Source organism: Crinia signifera, chromosome 9 (assembly GCF_055691185.1).
Source record: "Crinia signifera chromosome 9, ASM5569118v1, whole genome shotgun sequence".
Taxonomy (NCBI): Eukaryota; Metazoa; Chordata; class Amphibia; order Anura; family Myobatrachidae; genus Crinia; species Crinia signifera.
Genome location: NC_139225.1, coordinates 19,142,283 through 19,150,962, shown reverse-complemented (window position 1 = coordinate 19,150,962; position 8,680 = coordinate 19,142,283). Strand labels below are relative to the sequence as shown.

Sequence of the window (8,680 nt, the reverse complement as noted above, 5' to 3'; positions counted from 1 at the left end):
TAAACCGTACTGAGCAACAACCCTGGTAACCGCTTATAATTTTTTTTTAGACAACTCTACAAATACCGAGGCTACGCAACAACTATAAACCTATGTTATTACTGGAAGCTGGAACAGGACAAAATGTAACATTTCACCACTTCGCCTTCAGTAAGAATCTGAGCTGCACTAAACGCCTTTGACGCCGACCAAACTAGGGCATCATCATCCGATCCCAATATCGCCACCGCCAAACCGGCAGCGCCCCGAAATCTCATTGCACGCTACAATACTGATATTATTATTGTTTGCCAGCTTCATCTCATATTAAACTGAGCGCCGAGGGAACAGGCCCCGAGGGTTTAAGAATGGCATCTGGGAAAACGTCTTTTTCAGACGCCCAACTTGGCAGTGCCAACCGCAGGATGCTCCGTATGTATTTGTCATTAGAGTCTATTAGACGGCGGCGGTAAGAGGCTTAATTCAGCCACAAAATGTTTTAAAAAATAAAATAAATAAACAATAATAAAAAAATGTGTCTAAAAATAAAACAATTCCAAGTTAAGATGCCCGCCCCAGTTTTCCAGCCGCCCCTTCCCCCCGCTGGCTTTATATAGACACGGATTGCCTTCTTTAGAACATTCTGCTCCTTCTCTGGACAAAAATAACACGGTGGTTTCTTTACTTTCATGAGTTTATGACAAATAAAAAATATATATATATACTAAAAAAATGAATCGTCGTTCAGTGTTTTTGCAGTGGATGGTAAACATATAATTCTGAGCAGAAATAAGGGCAACTGTCATAACCTCGGGTGTCCTTGGGTTTATTAAGTGTCCCCCCCCCCCCCCCCATAGTGCAGGAGGCTTTTTCGTGCATCGCCTCCTGAGTCATTAAATTACATGGATGGTGAAAATTGGTGTTGCAAGTGGGTATTTTTCCGAACTCCGAATCCCATTGGTTCAACAGCCATCCAGTTAGCATCCATTATAAAGTAACAAGGGGTATGTAGGCTGTGCTGTACTTGTCCCAACCTCATGGTTTAACAGCCTTCAGTCTTAATGCATTCTTCTGTTCTCCTTATAATTGAATAAGCAATCTTAGCTTATAGACCAGTGGTTCCCAACTTCGGTCCTCAAGAACCCCCAATAGTTCACCTTCTTCAGATCACCACACAGGACAACAGTTGAAATAATTAGCTCCACCTATGATCTTTTAAAATGTGTCAATGAATAATGAGTGCACCTGTGCATCTGCCGGGTGACCTGGAAAACGTGCACTGTTGGGGGTCCTTGAGGACCAAGGTTGAGAACCACTGGCTTAGACCTTTACAACTAGATGCATATGTTTAGAATCTGAAGGCTTCTTACGCAGAGAAAAAACTTTCATGTGTTAGGTATCTGACTGTCATAGGCGTGTGCAGCCCATTTTATTAAGGGGTGCACCAACAAAGGGGTGTGTCTAGTACCACCTATTGGGCATGTCTAGTCATTACTAACTGCCACATTACCCAGACCAACTAGCTGGTGCACAGCTGTAGTCATTACTAACTGTCACATTCCCCAGACACACTCGCTGGTGCACAGGTGTAGTCATTACTAACTGTCACATTTCCCAGGTCACCTAACTGGTGCACAGCTGTAGTCATTACTAACTGTCACATTTCCCAGACCACTTAGCTGGTGCACAGCTGTAGTCATTAATAACTGTCACATTTCCCAGGTCACTTAGCTGGTGCACAGGTGTAGTCATTACTAACTGTCACATTCCCCAGATCACCTAGCTGGTGCACAGGTGTAGTCATTACTAAATATCACATTTCCCAGGTCACCTAGCTGGTGCACAGCTGTAGTCATTACTAACTGTCACATTTCCAAACATGCTGTATTTATTCCTACTATAGATCCACAGGTTACATAAACTGTTGGTAGATCTTGAGTACAGGTTTGGCCACCCCTGGTATAAGCAGTGTCTTAAGTGCCTGAATGCCTGCTGCTTATCCTGTGGCTGGACAGTTGGAGAACTGGCCCCTATCAATCAGCTGTAATGTTTAGAAGCAGCGCCGCCATTGGGGGGGGGGGGGGGGGGGGGACTCAATTCTTGGGCCATGGAAGAAAGAAAGGGGGCCCAGTAATGGAGTCTATTATGTATAAATAATTTGGCATAAAGTTCACATGTCCCTCGAAGTAATGTAAAGAGTAGTGCGGCAAGTGGGGGTTTGGGGGGGGGAATACTATATATTCCCTGCAGTGCCGTGATCTGTGGCCCAGGGATATAGTGGCTCTCGCTGGTCCTGCATATCTAACGTCGGGGCTGGTCACTAGATAGTGACATTGATCATCAGAGAGGGGAGTGGATGAAGGAGGGAGGCTGGATCAGCCGGACCACCTCCCCCGTCATTGCCGCTGACAGGGGAGGGGGCACGGAACAGCGTGGCAGACAGTGCCAGCTGGTGATCATCATTCTGTCATGGTGATGGGCCTGGAGCTTCAGCTTTATCCGCCCCAATGTTAACCTGTTCCGGTTGCCGTGATACAAGCTGTGATTGTAAAGCAACAGGACCTGATTGGATGGTCATTTTAGAGCACAATGGGATTTGCTGGCGCAATGTCAGTAAATAATAATAAATAAATATTTGAGGATGTCAGGAAGATGCTGCAAAGATCTCATCCCCCCTCTACTGGTTCTGCCCTAACATAATCCTTATAAGATCTAAGCATCACATTATATAACGGATGCCATAAACCCGCTAACAGCACAAATCATGTATAACTAGCTGCCGTACCTGCCGTTGTCCTGGGTCAGTTCTGCAAGTTATTATGTTCCCAATGAGATGGATGTAGCCGTAAGCGTTTTACACATCATTAGCAGCTCTTCCAACACACCCATGGGGTGGCTGCCCAGTGTCGTTTTTGTTTTTGGGGTATCGCCATTAGCCCTAATCCCCATCTTTCTGCCGGGCCGAGTGCTGTTCATGTCGGCCGAGTGCTGTTCCTACCGGCACCAGTGATGTTCCTATCGCCATGGAGGTCTTCGATCTTGAGAATTGGAGGAACGTTTTCTGTAACGAGCTGTAGCCTTTATCTCACATAAAGCCTGAAGATTCCTTGCCTTAGGGGCTACAGGAGAGGTGCGTCTCGTAACATAATAATCATCCTCATACCTCGGTGCTCTGGTCTTGTGTTTGAGCTCTGGAGGATGAGAGACTTTCGGCAGCACTTTAGTCCCCTTGGGGATCTTATGGGGGACACAGACACGGTTCCTATCCACCCGTGTCTTGATGAACTTGGCCTTGCTCCCATAGGTCATTGTGCTGCGGGCGTCTTCATAGGCACTGTCCGCGGGGCTGATGTGTGTGATCATGACCATTCGGCCTTTCCCGCTCAGTGCTCCCTTTAGCAGCCAGGTCAGCTTGCTGTCCCGATAGTTTCTATGGCTGCCTGGTTTGTCACGCAGTCCCATGATGCAGGTTCTCAGAGCGAGAAGGGAGCGGTTGATGTATCCTCCCTCTTTTATGGTCTGGTGACTGTTTGCAGTCTGGCTTGCCCGCTCTGATCCCGCCAGGTCTACCATGTACAGCGTGGCTGTGCTCACACCATCGATGTCCTCCTGCTGTATGGTGACCTGCAATACTGCATGGGAGCGGGATGAGGTCTTATTAGCGGCGGTGGGAGCTTCAGAGCGCCGCTTATTCCCCTTCTCCAGCAGGGCCATGGCCTCCTCAGGATTGTTAAGGGTGAACTCAGCAATCCCTTCTATTTTGGTGTTGCCATTGGGATCCTCTCTGAGGACCAAAGACCCAGATGAAGGTCTTAGAAGGTCCCGGACTCTTTCATTGTAGATCTCAGCATATGACAATGATACAGAGAAGTTCTTTCTATTTCTAGTCTCCTCAATGGCATTAAACAGGTCCTTCAGGGTGAGATACATTACTCCGGGCTCACGGGCCTTGCCCATCATAGTAAAGGTCTTCCCGGTGCCTGTTGGGCCGTAGGCAAATATGGCAGCATTGTACCCAGATAGGAGGTCACCCACTAAGGGCCTCACTGTGGAATTATACACAGTCTCCTGGGTCGCTGCCTGGTCAAACACTTGGTTGAATTTGAATGTCGTCTCTCTTGTCCTGGTCGAGCGCAGGACGTATTTAGGGTCCTCACCAGGGTTCTGCAGTAGCACTGTCTGCGGTCCCAGCTGGTGGGCAATGCATTGTGCGCGGTTCTTAGTCTCCATTTTATTAAATGGACGGATGCGCAGAGCGACAGCCACTTGATGATCTTTAGCTTTGTCACTTTTAGTCTCCATCTTATTCAATCGTCAGTCTTCAGAAAAGAATAAGAAATGATCTGTGTTGGCTCTAGTCCAGCAATATCAGTTATGAGCCAGGAGGCAGCAAGCGGATGGTTTTATACCCCCCCTCACAGCCCATTGTGACATCACAATCTGCCCTCACAGCCCATAGTGACATCACAATGTGCCCTGTGGCAGAGGGGCCCTGCTGTGTATCTCATCCAGGGCATGCTGGTACATTGGATTCTAACAAAGTTGTATTCCTGTATTACCTATCTGGAGGGTAGGGTGACCAACTCATCCCTTTAATCCGGGACACATATTAATTACACAGGTTCTGTGGCTGGCTTTCACCTGGTTTTAAACTGCCACACCTCAAGACTCCATTTCACCTGGTTTTAAACTGCCACAGAACCTGTGTAATTAATATGTGTCCCGGATTAAAGGGATGAGTTGGTCACCCTACTGGAGGGGCTCACAGGAACCGAATACATAATACTCAAATATAAAATTATTTATACCCAATAAAATAGATGTCACCGGTCAGCTTCAGATATAGAGGAAGTCAAAATGGTTGCTTATATTTAACGACAGCATAACTGCAGGTCACAGATGTTGCTGCTAAATTACCTAAATAAGACACAAAAGTGATTGTTATAGTTCCCTTGAAATCTTACTTGGCCCCATCTATGTTACAGTGGTTCATATAAATGGGTTTAACCCTGGTAACAGTTTACCCTAAAATAGGGCGTGTAGAGAAGAGAGTGATGAACTTTCCTATGACTACAAGGACCCAGGGGTGTGCCTAGCGCCACCTATTGGTCGTGTCTAGCATTGCTCATTGGGTGTGTCTAACACTGCCAATCATGCATGTTTACCATCATCTATTGGTACTCGCTAAAATATAAAATGTTTCTCAGCCAGAACATAGGGCCATATTCAATGAGAAAAATTCGCCGTGCACTCGCCCTGTTCCGGAGGGCTCGCTGCCACTCCTGCTCCCACTATTCAATGTGGTTAAGACTCGCCGCCACTCGCGGCGAGTCTTAACCCCTGCAGCGGACGAGCGTCCGCGGCAGGGAGCTGGCAGGGAGCCAGGGGACGGTGGCAGCCAGGGAGATTAAAGTCTCCCTGGCTGCCCCAGAACATATGTGGAGGGGGGGAGGGCTCCCCGGGACCCAGGCAGCACAAGCTGCCCCCCCCTATAGCCAGCGGGGGACCCAGAATTCACTGCACCCGATCGTGCATATGTAATGATCGGGTGCAGTGAATATATGAATAAAAAAATAAAAAAAAAATATTTTTTAATTAAATATATATTCATGTGCTATAAGCACATGAATAAAAATAACATGCCCCTTCACAGAAAAAAAATCCTGCTTTTTTTACACCAAAAAAAACCTTTAGTTTAAAAGTTCACATTCCAGTTCTCCATGAAAAGATGGAGAATTGCTTCACGGAGAGACACGGCAAAAATCACTTAGAAAGACGGCGAAAATATCACATTGAATAGGGTGGTTCACTTTTGGAGAGCAAAATGCTCCTTCCAAAGCGAAAATAGCACAAACTCGCCATAAAACACGGCGAATTTTTCTCATTGAATATGGCCCATAGTCTCCGGCCTATTTCAGTTTTAATATTCTTATTACTCTGTATAACAGTACATGCATATAAAGTAAAAAATATATGGATTATGCAGGTATGTAGTGATATGACAACGGTCTAGTACAATTAACAATGCAAAACACACAATTGATTGATGGGCACTAATTTTAATGGAATACAGGTCTAAAAAGCAAAATACTTTGGTAAAAGGTATTACTGGTATTGCTAGCGGCAGGGAGTTGTCCATAAGGGTGGGCACAGCATTTGGGGGTGCCTGTGCACCCCTAACACTCAATGTGCGCACACCTATGCTGACTGTAGTGCATGAGGTTGAGAGTTCGAGTCCGAGGCACCGCATGCTCAGATTGTTTTATGCATATTACTAGCCCAGCATCACAAAACCTAACGTGCTTTCCCCATGGTCGGCGGACCACCTCTCAGGGTTCATTAAGGGGAAATAACAGAGAATTTTAAAGTCCAGGATCAAGTTAAGTTTTGTTTCTGCATCCTGTTGAGCTGTGACATTTGTCCATTGCTCTGGCATCATCTGTCCTCCGGCGTATAGTTAGCTTGGAACAACAGTGTACGCGTCCATGACATAAGGTCCATCTGCTGCTCTGATCTTTAGGGAAGGTTCGCTGTGGGGGGGAGGGGGGGGTCGTTGGGGTATCACGCAATGACATCAGACCCCGCTTCGCTCTTTGATTTTCTGCAGGTGATGTGACTCCTTGTGTGAGATCTTAGCATGATCACTGCGGGACCGGGGCCAGCTGCTAATTACGTGAGCCGAGCCTCCACATCTGGCCCTCACGTGTTACAACAACAGCTTCTCAGCCAAGTTCTCCTGACAAATGGAAAAGCCATAAATATTTGGGAAGGACCGTACTGCGGAGGTCAGGTGGATGCAGCGTAGACGTCGCCATGGAAACCCGAAGCTTGAAAACAGACTCTAAGCATTTCACTCCCGCAAAACACAATAAGGGAAACCTTACATAGAAACACAGAATGTGACGGCAGATAGGAACCATTTGGCCCATCTAGTCTGCCCCTTTTTTATCCTTCAGGTAATCTCAACCCTTTTTATTCCTTATTTCTTTGTAAGGATATTCATATGCCTATCCCAAGCATGGTTAAATTGTTCTACTGTCTTAGCCTCTACCACCTCTGATGGGAGGCTATTCCACTTATCCACTACCCTTTCTGTGAAGTAATTCTTTCTAACATTTCCCCTGAACCTACCTCCCTCCAGTTTCAGTGCATGTCCTCGTGTTCTATTACTTCTTTTCCTTTGAAGAAAAATTCCCTCCTGTACTATGTTAAAACCCTTGATATATTTGAAGATTTCTATCATGTCCCCCCTTTCCCTTCTCTGCTCCAAACTATACATGTTAAGATCTTTTAGTCTTCCCTGGTATGTTTTGTGATGTAAAAAGAAAAAAGGAGAGTTGCACCAGTCGCACAGGGAAATTCACTTAATAATTTTTATATAGAAAGAGGCCCCTTTGTATTAGTGTTTACTTTTTTTTATGTTTTCACATACAATAGTTTTTACACGAGGGGGTGCTACCACAGGACACAAATAATAGACATTTTTATTTGAAGAAAAAGAGATGTCACTGGTGTAGTGCACTTTAGAAAGAAAGAGTTTTTTTTAAAAAGTAACTTTTAATGAGATTTATTCAATAAAATGTTGCGAAATATTGACTAAAAATAAAACACATAAGACACAGACAGTGTGATAAAAAGGATACTAAATCGCAGTGATCCCCGCTGCTAGGCCGTCCCTAATATGCTTAGATAGTGATATCTTAGTGCATACGTCACAGAAATAGATATACTATGATCCCCAAGTATGTTTATGGCTGATATATAGTGTAATGCGGGGAACTAGTCCCTCTATAATCAATCAGCTTGTCAATTAAATTAGACAAATATTAAACATAAGAGGTAGAGGTGTTCGGATTAGTAGTCACTTTTCCAGCCCGGAGACAGAGTCTCAGGTTTATGGGCTAAGTTATCCGGCGGGGGCTAAGTCTCACTGTGCCGGTCACTCCACGTGCGGACAGACGTACCAGCACTGGAGTATTCGGCTATCTCGGGAGACCGCCCGTATTTACCGCTCTGTGATGATGTGAACGCCGGGGTATCAGAACGTGACACCGCCGGTCAGACACCTCTTCTACACGGAGCTGCGGTGAGTGGCGCCACTGCACCGCTTCTTAGGCTCCACGGACTCAGTGGAAACTGACGTCCGTTGCGACGCTGCACAAATTTAAGCTAGACAGTATATCAGCCATAAACATACTTGGGGATCATAGTATATCTATTTCTGTGACGTATGCACTAAGATATCACTATCTAAGCATATTAGGGACGGCCTAGCAGCGGGGATCACTGCGATTTAGTATCCTTTTTATCACACTGTCTGTGTCTTATGTGTTTTATTTTTAGTCAATATTTCGCAACATTTTATTGAATAAATCTCATTAAAAGTTACTTTTTAAAAAAAACTCTTTCTTTCTAAAGTGCACTACACCAGTGACATCTCTTTTTCTTCAAATAAAAATGTTTTGTGATGTAGGTTATAGAGTATAGATATGATTCTCACCTTTTATATACATATAAGGTTTAAGTTTTATATATGTTATTCAGAACTATCACTGTCCCTTTAAGATGTATTTTCCTTAAAATGCTTCTAGCAGGGGCGGAGATACCGTAAGGCAGCCCCCGCTGCTGCTTGGGGGAGCGGGGGCTGCGTTGGCGCCGGGTGCCGGACATGTGAGTGTGACAGACAATCAGTGAGTCTGTC

General features: G+C 45.4%; 1 pseudogene; it reads right to left on the bottom strand.

Annotated features, from left to right (window-relative positions):
• Positions 1 to 2,994: 2,994 nt before the first annotated feature.
• Positions 2,995 to 4,281, bottom strand: LOC146036801 (kinesin-like protein KIF19 pseudogene; annotated as a pseudogene).
• Positions 4,282 to 8,680: the final 4,399 nt, after the last annotated feature.